We start from the raw sequence: 12,665 nt of genomic DNA, 5'->3' as shown, positions 1-12,665 counted from the left end.
GGTTTTATTATTAGAGCTGGCCTGGAAAGTCCCTGACTACCAACAACATAGTGAGGCTTTTTGGAAAGTTGCCTGGTGATATGTCATAAACACCAAAGATACAGTGAAGTGATATGCAGCATTATGTCAACACACCAACCCCCTCTATCGACAAAGATCAGGCTCAGGTTAGGAAACACGGGTCACCATTTTGTCAAGACTTGTGTGCATCCACAAAATGGTGACCGAAGTCACATGCCTCAGGCAAGTTCGGCATCTGTTTCTCCTTGATTTTAATGACTGCAAGATTTTTAAGACTTCATGTTTCCTGAGAAGGTTTAACATACATGTTATTTTTTGTCTCTTAAATTCACATTCAACTGCACCTGAGTTAAGTGCAACTGCTCTGAAAGTGCAAGTATCTAGGAGGGATTTGAGCTGCATAATTCACACATTTGCATTAAGACGATACATTAAAACTGCTGTATGTATTATTTTTCAATACATTTCGAACATGTCAAGTTCAAGAATTGTTTATCTACTTATCTATTCGCAACACAGAGATGTGGACTCTCAAGCAGGACTCAGAGGAAGGGCATCTGAAAGTAGTCAATAGTTTAAATGGTAAGAGTTCAAAGCAGAGTTCAGCAGGTAATCAGTCAGCGAGGGCAAACTATGCAGGGAAGGGGCATTCAGGCAAGACCGGGAACAGGCCGTGGTCAGGAACAAGCAGGCAAGAACCAGGCACACCAGCTGGCTCGCTAAGACTGAGCATGACATTAGACAATCTGGCACATGACTGGGGAAAGAGGGCTGATATATATGCAGGGGAGATAATAGGGAATGGGGAACAGGTGTGCTGGTGGGTGAGGGGATCAGGTGACTGGGATTGGCGAGGACACACTGAGGGCAACTAGACGGCATCTGAAATGTGACCTGTTAAAGTCTGAAAAAACAGGAAAAAAAGCAAAAATGTGCTAAATGACCAAACAGAAGTAGCCGTTGTGACAATAACTTTTGCTTGCATGGCCTACAATATTATACTGTACCTGTCCAAATGTAAATGTCTCCTAACTTTAGATTAACCTAATTTAATTTTTTAATGAAAGGATTCTGAAGGATTACATGCTCCTCTGTGGGTGAACATTGCTCTCCTGTTTACTGTTGGTGCTTATTAAAACATTTAAATCCCCTGGATGAACTAATAAAATGTATGGTGGTCTAGCTGAAAACAAACCTATTTTTCATTGTACGGTTTGGAGATGCAAACAGTTTGGAGATACAAGGTTTACATCAGGCACAGTGACTCATCAGTAAACTTGGCTGCTTCCCATCAGCAATTCTGTGCTGCCTGCGGGTTAGAAAGGCAGGAGGGGACAAAGCGGAAAAGAAAATGCCAAAAGTTGCCGCCATCTTAGTGTGATACCTTCAAAAACCTAAACACAAAATGGCCGACCGCGGAAAACGAGGGGCGTTAAGGCAAATAAAAGATTATATAATGAACCTGTGGCTTTATCTGTCACTGTGGTGTAAAGAAAAGAGTCATGTGCATTCTCAAACCTCAGTGTGCAACTACATATATATATATACTGTGTATGCGTGCGTGTCTTTGGGTGTGCGGATGTGCCGTGAAGCTTTTGCCTAACCGGCTCTGCACCATACCACTGCACCACACTGCCAAAGTCCCCTCGTATCTTTCTTTCACTTTCTCTCTTTATTGTGTTGTGTGTTCACCGGCTGCCAAACCACAGCCAAGCCCAAGTTCGTAGGACAAAAAGCATTCTAGTTATGACACTCTTCTACCATTTAGGTATGCAGCTTTTGTTGAATGTGCTCAGCAGTCACGGCGATTTATTTTCTATGATACAGTACATCTGCCACACAGCCAGTCATATGACAAAAGCTGGACTGTGTGCATGTTTATCTGTAATGTCTTCATTAACATTTAGGCATTTGACTGAGGAACTCATCCAGAGCAACAATTAGTAGTTTGGTTTTGGTTTTGTAGCCTTCACTAAGGGACACTTTGACACGACAAGTGGCTGTTGATGGAGATACACGGACTTGTGCATTAATCAAACTTGTGTCCTTTAAATTACAGGATACCCCTTTCTTCCACCAGGCCTTATAGAATATTTCAAACCAGGTTAAATTAGTGCCACAGGGCCAGCTATCCTGCTAATATTTAGTGGTGGTCAGATCCTTAACATAAGTAAAAGTACCAATACGGCAGTGTGACAATACTCCATTACAAGTAAAAGTCCTTCATTAAAAATCCTACTTAAGTAAAAGTACAAAAGTGTTATCAGCTAAGTAAAAGTACTTGTTTTGCCCCTATGAACGATATATTATTAGATTCTTGTTGTAGCTGGTGGATGTTGAGCTTGTTTTAACTATTTTATATACAGTTTAACCATGTCCAACGTTAAGAGTGGAAATCATTCTATTGGTGGAACTGCCAACAACTCACAGACATCTGAAACACCTCAAGAGGCCCTAACTAGACACCGTTTTATTGTCAGGGGTCACAAGCAAAAAGGTTGGAAACAGCTGGTTTAATCTTTAACAATGTGTTGTATTTTATAAACTGATCATATGTTTTTAATATAAAAAGCTTAATCTCTAAGGTAACTAGTAACTATATCTGTAAATGTAGTAAAAAGTACAATGTCTCTCTCTGAATTGTAGTGGAGTAGAAGTATAAAGCAGCATAAAAAGGAAATATTCAAGTCAAGTACAGTACTTGAGTAAATGTTACTTTTCATCACTGCAAATATTTATTCCAGTTCTCCTCTCCTACAACTTCTTCAGTTAACAAGTCATGAAAACAGACATCCCTTAATTAGGTCAGGTGTGCAACAGAATCAAAGTAATAACCTCTAAACATTTTAAGCCTTTTCTATAGTTTATATTGTATTTTCTGTCCCTGAAACACTTTAGTTGGTTGGTACGACTCACTTTTGAGTTGTGCCAACACTGGAACTAAACTGTTAGTTCCTCTTTGTTGGCTATTGCACAAATCAAACCTGAGTTGTGTTATGAAGAAAAACAGTCACCTGACTCTTTGTTAGCTTCACTGTAACATAATACTTGCTTCTCTTCCCTTCTTTAAACCAAAAGTAATAAAGGAGCTAATGTAGCTTCTTTTCCACACATCATCTCATTTAGTTTGACAGATGTTTGACAAATGGGTTTGCATTAGAATAGCAGTCAATAGAATAGAACAGACAGCGGAAACTAATAGCTATATAGAGCCCAAAAAATAATGTGCAGTTATTGATCTTGGAGAATAAAGTGATTCTGATAAGTCACATGATAATATTTTGGATATACTGTTTTGCTTGAGGTAAAAGTAACCATATATCTCCACTGTGTAATAATTTCTAACTGAGGCCGTTTGTATTGTTTTATAGCCTGGAAAACCCCCACTGTGGTTTTTTGAATCCCCTAATTTAGGGGGGGGCAATTGCAGCACAAATTTGTCAGATTACTTCTGAGTACTTCAAGCAGTTAATTTGTGGTTTCCTCACTTCATGGTAAAGAAAGAAAAACACAATCAAAGACACATCACATGACTTAAGGGAAGTCCCGGTTTAGGACAAAAGTAAAACTAAAACGCTGATCTGATGTCTGTTTTTGACTTCGGAGAGCAAAATTGGGCGAACAGAAACTGATCTTATGTCAGCTAAAAAAATATTACAGCCTTGATCTGTGATGAAACCTTTAAGGCAGTGTAATGGCGCCCCAGTTGGTTGTATTAGGCACTTTTACCAACAGCCATGTGATTTCTGGGAAGCTGCAGGCCTGGCAGATTGGAAAAAGTTAGGGGATTCTCAGCAGTCCCAGCAAAAGGTGGAATCATTGCTATTGACTGCCATCTAGTGAGAGCAGAAAACAGTACTGAAAATGAAAAAAAACACCTCTGACCCACAAACCACCACAGATTGAGAAGCAGTGTTGTTATGAAGCAGTGTAGGTTTTATATTGTGGAGGCTCTCTTGATGTGCAGATCCACAGGATGCAACCAAGTGCAGAGAAGTGACAGTAACATCTGAAGTCACAGCCACATGAATGTTGACAAAGAGATAAAGTCTTCTTGGTTAAATAATCAGTATAAGTGTGGTTTAATTTTAGATTGCACGAGTCACCAGACATACTGTATAAGATCTGTGTATTTTAGCAGAAGGTTTAAAATACAGAGACGTCATTAACTTCAACAGTTAAAGAAAAATTTGGGGGGATTGAAGCTGTTGAGTTTCAGTTACGGGACAGTCTCTCTCACCGCCACACTGCTGCACCGTCTTATAAATAGACGATTTAACAGTGAGTCAGAGGTTTAGGCTTACACCAGATTCTCAGGATGTCAGGAGTCTCTATGGTGGGAGGGTGACATTATTTACTTAACATCAGAGTTGCGATAAAGAGCATTGGTAAGAGCAACAGCACCCCAAGTGATTATCTCATGCATTTTCACCAGGCAACCAGGTAACCATGTGATTTCTTGGAAGTGCTCAGTCTGGTGATACGGCAACAACAAGCCGGCTGCCATAAGTCTGTTGCAGTGGATACAAACAATAGATCTCGAGTGCCACCAAGTGGGATAAAATAAGAAATCAATAAAATGTACTGAATGTATTGAAATCAGACAACATAACAAAGCATATAACATAACATAATAAGATGTTATTTAATCTTAACAGTGCTTGAGAGCAATCAATATATCAACCTCTCCGAACATGTTGTACCGACAGACCTAGCATTACAAACCCATCTTTGCAAAGGACAGTATTGTTCAAACTCACTTGTATTTAAAATTCTAGCCAAGGTCCCAAAGTACCCAAAGACACCAGATATAAGCGCAGCGGGGCGGCTGTGGCTCCACGGCTCCTCCTGTTCACATGTCAGACTGTCCTTGGGCAAGACACTGAACCCCGGTGCTGTGTGCGAATGGCAGAATGAGTAAAGCAGCAAACTGTAAAGCACTTTGGATACATGCAGTCCACATTTTGCATAAATGCATATAAAATGATTAATCAGACATCTATAATACGTTGATTTCAAGTAATACATGGCACTTATATGATCAGGTTATTGATATTGTTTTTTTTAATTAAAAACTACTTCAGGTTGTAACCCATTAACATGTAGTTTTTGTCTTCTTCTCCCTGAGCAGCTTTAATGCTGTTGAAATCCTCTTATTCCACACTGTTTGACAGTATCAGTTGTGTATTCTGTATCAGCTTGTTCCAGCTCTTTATTGAAGGTATATTATGCACTAAGTGCATGTCAAACCCATGTTATTGTGGCTGCACCTTTGCAGCAAATGGAAATATTCTACTTGTCTTCTGCATCATTTTATACACATTTCCCCAAATTTCAGTTTTTTATATCGACATATGGTATCTTTGGAAACTTTGGGATCTCCACTAGAATATAAAATAAAGTTCTGTGGATTTGAACAGAGATTGGCTGCACAGCATGTGTTTGTAATGACATGCAGTTCAAGAAAGTTTAAGAGATTCAGGGGAAAATCAGGGTTCAAGAGTTTAAAAAGCAATGTAACCTGTAATTTGCTGTGGCATTGTTTTGGTGTCCGTGTGTAAATCACAATATTTTATGTTAGTATGTAGCTCAGACTTTTAATGTAACTGAAGTGCACATTTCACTTTACAGTATGTAAGTGTTTGTATGTATGCATTTAATGACTTATAGTCTGTACAGTAGGGTAGAGGTGGAGTGTGCAGACTCCATAAAAACAAAACAAAACCACAGGCTGGTAAGTGAGAGAAAGCTGCTGCCATTGGACCACTTCAGCCACAAAACAAGGAAGTGACAAGACCTCTGCAGAGCACCTGTTGAGGGCTACACCAGGATGTGGTAGCACTTTTGCTTTCTTTCTTTTTTCAGTCATGAAATGATTGACATGTTTACAATTAGAAATATAAAGAGGAGAGGAGTCAAAGGACAGGGGCAACAAGGAGCAGGTCATGCTCATGGGCACTTCAGCAGGCACAGACATGCTGGCTGCTTCAGGGATGGAAACAATAGCCTTTTTAGGCAGCTAGCTGATTGTTGGAACTAAGCAAAATGATATGAACAGTCTCAATAAACTGTATATTTGGAGCATTAAAGTTCCTTTTTTGATGCACAGTATTTCCTGTCCAGCCTGATATTACTGATAAATGTGTATTTATTTCTAAAATAGTTTTTTTTTTTTCATCCAATATCTGAAAAACTGAGGACCATGTGGGATCACCCACGCTGAGTTTGTTTTATGTTAAACTGAGAGAAACCATGTTATGGGGAACAAACTTGGCACCCAAAAGCAGGACACACGGACAGAGCTGATCAAGGTCAGAACAGTTTTATTGTGTGGATAGATCCGGAGATCGCGGCGTGTCTGGCGAAGTGCGTTGTAGTACGGAGAGTTCGACCGGACTGGACAGAGGCTGGAGGGCGGTGCGTTGAGCGGAGACCAGGGAAGCGGGTTCTGGACTGGCTGGCGTGGTGGAAGGCTGGGCTGATCGGGTGAAGACACGCTGAGACTGAGACTAGAGTCCGATGGCCGTGGCACGAGGAAGTGATCACCGGCAACACAGAGGTCTACAACGGAGACAGACAATGTTACCATAAGGTAAGTACAGACAAACCTCAAAAAGGTATCTTACTTGAGCCGTAACGTATAACGCGTACTGGGTACGAAGACGATCTGGCGCTGGAAGTGTGGATGAGCCCGGTAGATAACTGTGGTGGTTGATGATAATAATGATCAGGTGTGCCGGTAATCAATAGCAGCCGGGAGATCTGGAAACCAGCCCAGAACCCAGACACAAACACACACACACACACAAACAAGACGAACAGGGGACCGCCAGGAAACACAGGGGAAGGCAGATACAGAAGAGGACAAAAGGATCAGGGGGCATAGTGGCTAACTATGACAAACCATGGTTCTAACCAGAACCCTATATCACACCAGAATAGCTTATGACAACCTTAACCAGAATATTTGAAAGGAAAGGTTCACAATTTTTCAGTTCTTAAAACACCAGTCAGGTTCCCATATTAACATTGAAACAGTTGTTGCTTGCTGTAATTATTCCTCCTGTTCATACCAGCCTTTCAAAATCCCTTCCTAATGTGCTTTCCATGTACAGTAAGTGACGGGAGACAAAATCCACAGTCCTGGTTCTGTGTAAAAATGTATTCCAAACTTTATCTGAAGCTAATACGAGGCGTCAGCAGTCCGACTTAGACAAATCAAGACAAATCTCTGAGCTGCAGTGGAGGGATACTGTGATACTAACACTATCTGAGCCAGCCCTGACTGTAACATGTAAGATATGATACAAAATTTGTTATTAATATATTATGCTTTTTTAAATTACATTTTATGTAATTTTTTAGCTGTAATTAATATAATTAATGATAAATAATAAGTCAGGTTTTCATTACTAGTAGTGGCCACACGGTGAGAAATAATAACCTGTTGAACTAATACATAAACAAACAAACATAGTAAAACATAAACACTGCCACTCATTGTTATTAGATTGCTCAGTATAAATCTTTCAGAATAAAAATACTAAGGTATCATCAAACTATGGATTACAGCCTGTTCATTCAGTTGCTTTGGGTCGCAGTACTGTGTAATATCTATTTGTAGGCTAATTTTTAACCAGCATGAAACTAACATAATCATTAATAACCTAATAAATGAGGTAACACTTAGAGTTTCACTTTCGCACAACTTACAGAAATCACCGACGACCTGTTCTGCACTAAAACACTGGCTGAGCTTGCACAGTGCGCATGTCGAGTGACGTATCAGTCCTTTGGGTCCGTTTGATGATCACATCTAGTCTGTCAGAGCAGGGACATTGGCACAAAAGGCCTACTCTAACAGACTAAACACGCTTTCACATCATTTAGATTAACTGCATGCAACATGTTCTCTCTGCTCCTAATAACTTTACTGGAAACAAACTACACATTTAAGTCAAAAGTTAGTTTCTTAACAAGTTTAACTTAGTGGCCACCAGATGGCGACATAACACAACATATCTCAACTACCTGAACGGTAGTAACCTGGAGTGGTCAGTAGATGGCACATTAAAACTGGTAACTTTCTGAATTTTAGATCTCACACACACAGCTTCTGCTGAAAATGAAAATTGTGTTTTTTCTTAGCATTTTTAATGACCATATTAGACGGACAGTATAATGTAAGTCCTAATCTATACCATCTGGGCAGATGTTCTTTCCTCATGCTGTTACTAATTAGGACTAATCCCCAAACACAAGATCATCCTCAATTAAAAGCAATCTTAATTCCAGGACAAGATTTCAGATTATCTTTTTTCTCGGAAGCAGTATTTGACATTGTCTGCTAAATCTTGATCCAATCAACAGCTATGACAGCATGGTTGGTGCACCTGGCTCATATTTTGTCTTAATGACCTTCATCCTAAAAAAAAAAGACATCTGCATCATATACTGTGACTGACTTGTAGTTTTTTTTATTTAATTAATGGCAGTACAGAAATACAACCTCAAATCACCTTAAAACACAACATCTCAAATGTAAAATCTACTTCCAAAAGTGAACAGTTATACAAGATATTTGTTATAATTACATATTAGAACTTTATTATACCTTTATATATACTTTTCAAACATTTGTTTTCACACAGCTTTTAATTTTAACATATGTGTGGCTTTCAAATCCCAAAAGACACAAAGGTACCAAATGATTTAAAAAGTCATGTGCACAATATGCAAGAGTTTGAAGGGAAAGTGAAGATTTAGTTCAGACAGATTAGAGAAAAGATTTGATTTCTGCTCTGTAAGTGATTACTCATACAAAAGAAAATCCAGTCATTAAATTAAGTTAGTGGCTTTCCTCAGAGTTAAAGTAATAAAACAGCACTGCATTTATCTGTTGAGTATTGAGGAAAATATGAAACCATTTTGTCCAAAATGTTTGAAATCAAGTATTGAAAGTATGTGTAAAGAGCAGCCACTCTTCAGTATCATCTCACCTTTGCTCTTGTATCTTTACAACTGCGAGAATGAATAAAGCGGTCTGGATACGAGAGACGTTCAACCAGTTACAGCAGTTAGACACTTTGAAATGTTTCCTCTTTGATTGTGTTGGAAAAGATAAACAGGCGGGGAGAGGAGGCACAATGGGATGACAAACCAGACTTTCACACCTGAGCCTGGCTGTTTGTGTACACACACACACAAACACACACAAGTTGTCGCTGTCTTGCACTTCCTTGCATCTCTCTCCTTTTCTTACTCCATTTTTCTTACTTTCTATTTTTCTCCTCTCTTTCTTTCTTTGATGCCATTGTGGATATTGTTGCCATATATTGGGACAAACTTCATACATATGCAGTATTTTGACCAAAAACGGTAAACAACATCATCATAGCTACACCCTTCTAACAAAACTGCAAAGACTCAGAGACATATGCTACAAAAGAGATTACACATGTAGGATTAGGAAGCATGTTAATCTTAATCTTGTTTCATGTCAGTGATCATCTTTGATGATTTTTATCTATACCAGCATTAAGCATTTCCTGCCCCGCAGTTGGTTTGTGCAGTGCACAGTTGCTGTCACTCACATTAAAAATACATTGTCTGCACATAATTCACTGGCCACAGCATTGATAACATTATTATTGTATAGATTTGCTCTCTCTCTCCGTCTCTCTCTCTCTCTCCACCAACCTTCTGGAGGAGAAAGTCCACCTCCATTCAGATGGAAATCACTCACCTTGTAGTCTCTGCTCCCTTTTATAGTATAATGAAGTGTCCCTACTGAGGTTCACACATTTACAACTCATTTTGCATGACTGAATAATTAATCAGCTGTTGTTTTCCTAGACTGGGATAGATACCAAAGCTCATGCTGCCCATGATCTTTGCTCTTTATCTCTATATTGCCTGAAGAAAAGCATCAGTTCAAAATGAGATACACTGTGTCTTACAGTAACATGAAAAAAGTGCTATACACAATCATCTTATCAATCCATGTTATGAGTCTAACAAAAGACAACTTTATCTGAAACTACTGTTGTCTTTGATTAGAAACCTGCAGATGTGTGGCTCTCTGGGACACGAGATTGCCCATCTCTGATTTATAGTGCAACACAGGAAGTGGTAGGAAGCAATTTGTTACCAAACATGTTCATAAAACACAAACACCAGTATGAGAGCTTTGCCCTGTTGTCTTTATTTTATTAGTGTGGTAGTAATGTGACCGTTGTATATTAATATTTTGAAATACTACATGTAATAATACTACATGCCACTACTTGTTTGGTACCAAGTAGGGCCGCTCATGTTACAAATGCACTCATGCTGAGTCACAAAATAGGCCTACATATAGCTGCTGTAAATGAAAGAGACTCAATATTACTACGTTAGCAAGGTGGAGAAGGAGAAAGTAGAGACATTTGCAGCAACAACACAACACAACGGAAAATAATGCAGGTGTGTTTTTGAATACAGGCTTTGTAAAGCAAACAATAACACGTTGGGATGCAAATGAAAATAGCTGGGAATGGAAAGATCAGCATGCTGCCAAATACTGTGATTCCATGTACAAAACAATTTCATGAACAGAGATAATGTGAGTAACACTGCAGACATAGTGAACCTGGTGGTGTGTGTGTGTGTGTGTGGGGTGACATGAAAGTCTGTATGCTTGCAGCTGACACTTTTTAAGAGAGAATGTGATGTTCAAGAGGTGACAACGCAACAACCCTACTGAATAAATGCACAGCGTTCTTCTGTATCTGAAAACTGCTGCTTGCATCAGTTGTCACAGGGACTGCTGTTGCTAAGGAAGGCTTGCCAGCCACAGCGAGAGAAAGGGGAATGGACTGAGGCAGAGTCCTGGATTTACAGAGTTATGCAAACACAGCCACACAAAATACATAACACTCAGAATACATTTATTTTGCTACAGTCTATTTATGACACCATGGCTTATGCAAACAGCATTAAAGCAATCTGTGATCCTGGAGTCTGGCTGTCAACACCGAACCAGTTTACAGTAGATTTGTAAAACTCTGGCAATCTATGACTCAGGGCCGAGGCGTTGTGAGGGAGAGAGCTTCCTTGGCAACCATTTCTGGACTGATTGTCATCATGTGACAGGCTGATGCAGCCAAGCGCTGAAAAAAGCAGGGAGAGAGAGAGAGCGAGAGAGGGCTGATGAGTCAGAGGAGCCTGATTCTGACGTAATCCACCGACCCCTCCTTCCTTCCAGCTCCCCTGCCTACATGGAAGTGCCTGGATATTCAGGTCGGAGCCAGTTTCCCCGCAGAACTTAACAACATAACACAACATATTGTGCTTTTTATCTAGTTACAGAGCAGTATGATCAGTATCAGAGTGATCAGCAATGTTTGGCGCGTTCATGCTTTTGGTTTCCATGCCAAAACATCTGGTCATCCCTTTTTGGGAAAAATGACAATTCTTAATCGGGCTTTTATTGATTTTTTTCACATGATCAGCAATGGTGAGGAGAGTGATGAAAGAAATCACTCAAACAATATTGTGAAATGTGCATTCTTGTTTTTGTTTTTGCATAATAGAACATCATAATGCATAATAGAAATAACAGAAAACAAGAAAAAAAAAACATAAATAATTCTCTAAATCTCAATGTCCTCTATAAAAAATATATTTCCCATATATTGTTTATGTTGTTGATGACCCCTTCCCAGGAATCCACACCCCAACAACACAAACATCTATACACACACGTATTACCAGACCTGATCAGTATGGCTGAAACCAACCCTGGAAAACCAATAAAGACATCTGGTCAGCAATAAACGGCCTGGCATGGCAAATACTACATACAGGATATAATCAAATGCATGTTCAGTATTCAAAGAGAAAAGAAGAGTGCAACCAATGTCAGAATCAGAATCAGAAATACTTTATTGATCCCTGAGGGGAAACTCTTTTGTTACAGCAGCTCACTGTCACGTCAGTGCAGACAGGAAGAGAAGTACTAAGCAAATAATATTATACACTATAATACAGGTCAGATAAATTAAGTACCAAGTGGGTATAAGTATAAAATTAAAATAAGTGTAAAGTACAACCGGTTGATGATAATAATACAATGTAATAATACAAGTAGTAAGTAATGTGCTATGGGTTGCAAAACAAAAACAGGATTAGACAGGAGACATTAGGCTTGTCTCAATGTAACTTCACTCATAATCACACTTTTATCATTGGAGTTATGCAGTTTGGGTCTCGAACAATCTGAATACAGTAAAAGCTGTGCGGCAAACTCAGCCATCAAACAGTCAGATCACCAGGCTGTTCTGTGTTAGCGAGCAGACAGGTAGTGGAGCTCTAACTCCTCACACAGAAGTAATCAAGTAAGTGTCAAAAGATTAAATCAAACAACACAAGCAATTTAAATGCATCCCCTGTTCTTGAAGTTGGGCACTAAATATATGGCTTTATAGGAAACACTGTGCTGTGTTTCCTGATCCTAGCAATGAAAACACAGCTGTTGTGTAATAATTTCAAGGTAACACAATGCACTGCAGAAAATGACTTCATAATCAAAGTGAGCCAAGTCTCAGTCTCAACTGAAAACACAAAAATTAGATGGATTTGTGCAGATGGTCTCAGCCTGGAGT

The 12,665-nt window shown here is 39.3% G+C and overlaps 1 long non-coding RNA gene across 1 annotated transcript; it reads right to left on the bottom strand.

The window, feature by feature from the left end:
* Nucleotides 1-6,327: 6,327 nt before the first annotated feature.
* On the bottom strand, nucleotides 6,328-11,967 carry LOC122864408. Its single transcript, XR_006375212.1, has 2 exons — nucleotides 6,673-11,967; nucleotides 6,328-6,582 (listed from the first exon to the last, which is right to left on the bottom strand). It is a non-coding gene; the product is annotated as an uncharacterized LOC122864408 (long non-coding RNA).
* Nucleotides 11,968-12,665: the final 698 nt, after the last annotated feature.

Source organism: Siniperca chuatsi, linkage group LG17 (genome assembly GCF_020085105.1).
Source record: "Siniperca chuatsi isolate FFG_IHB_CAS linkage group LG17, ASM2008510v1, whole genome shotgun sequence".
Taxonomy (NCBI): domain Eukaryota; kingdom Metazoa; phylum Chordata; class Actinopteri; order Centrarchiformes; family Sinipercidae; genus Siniperca; species Siniperca chuatsi.
This window is presented reverse-complemented; position numbering and strand designations above follow the sequence as displayed.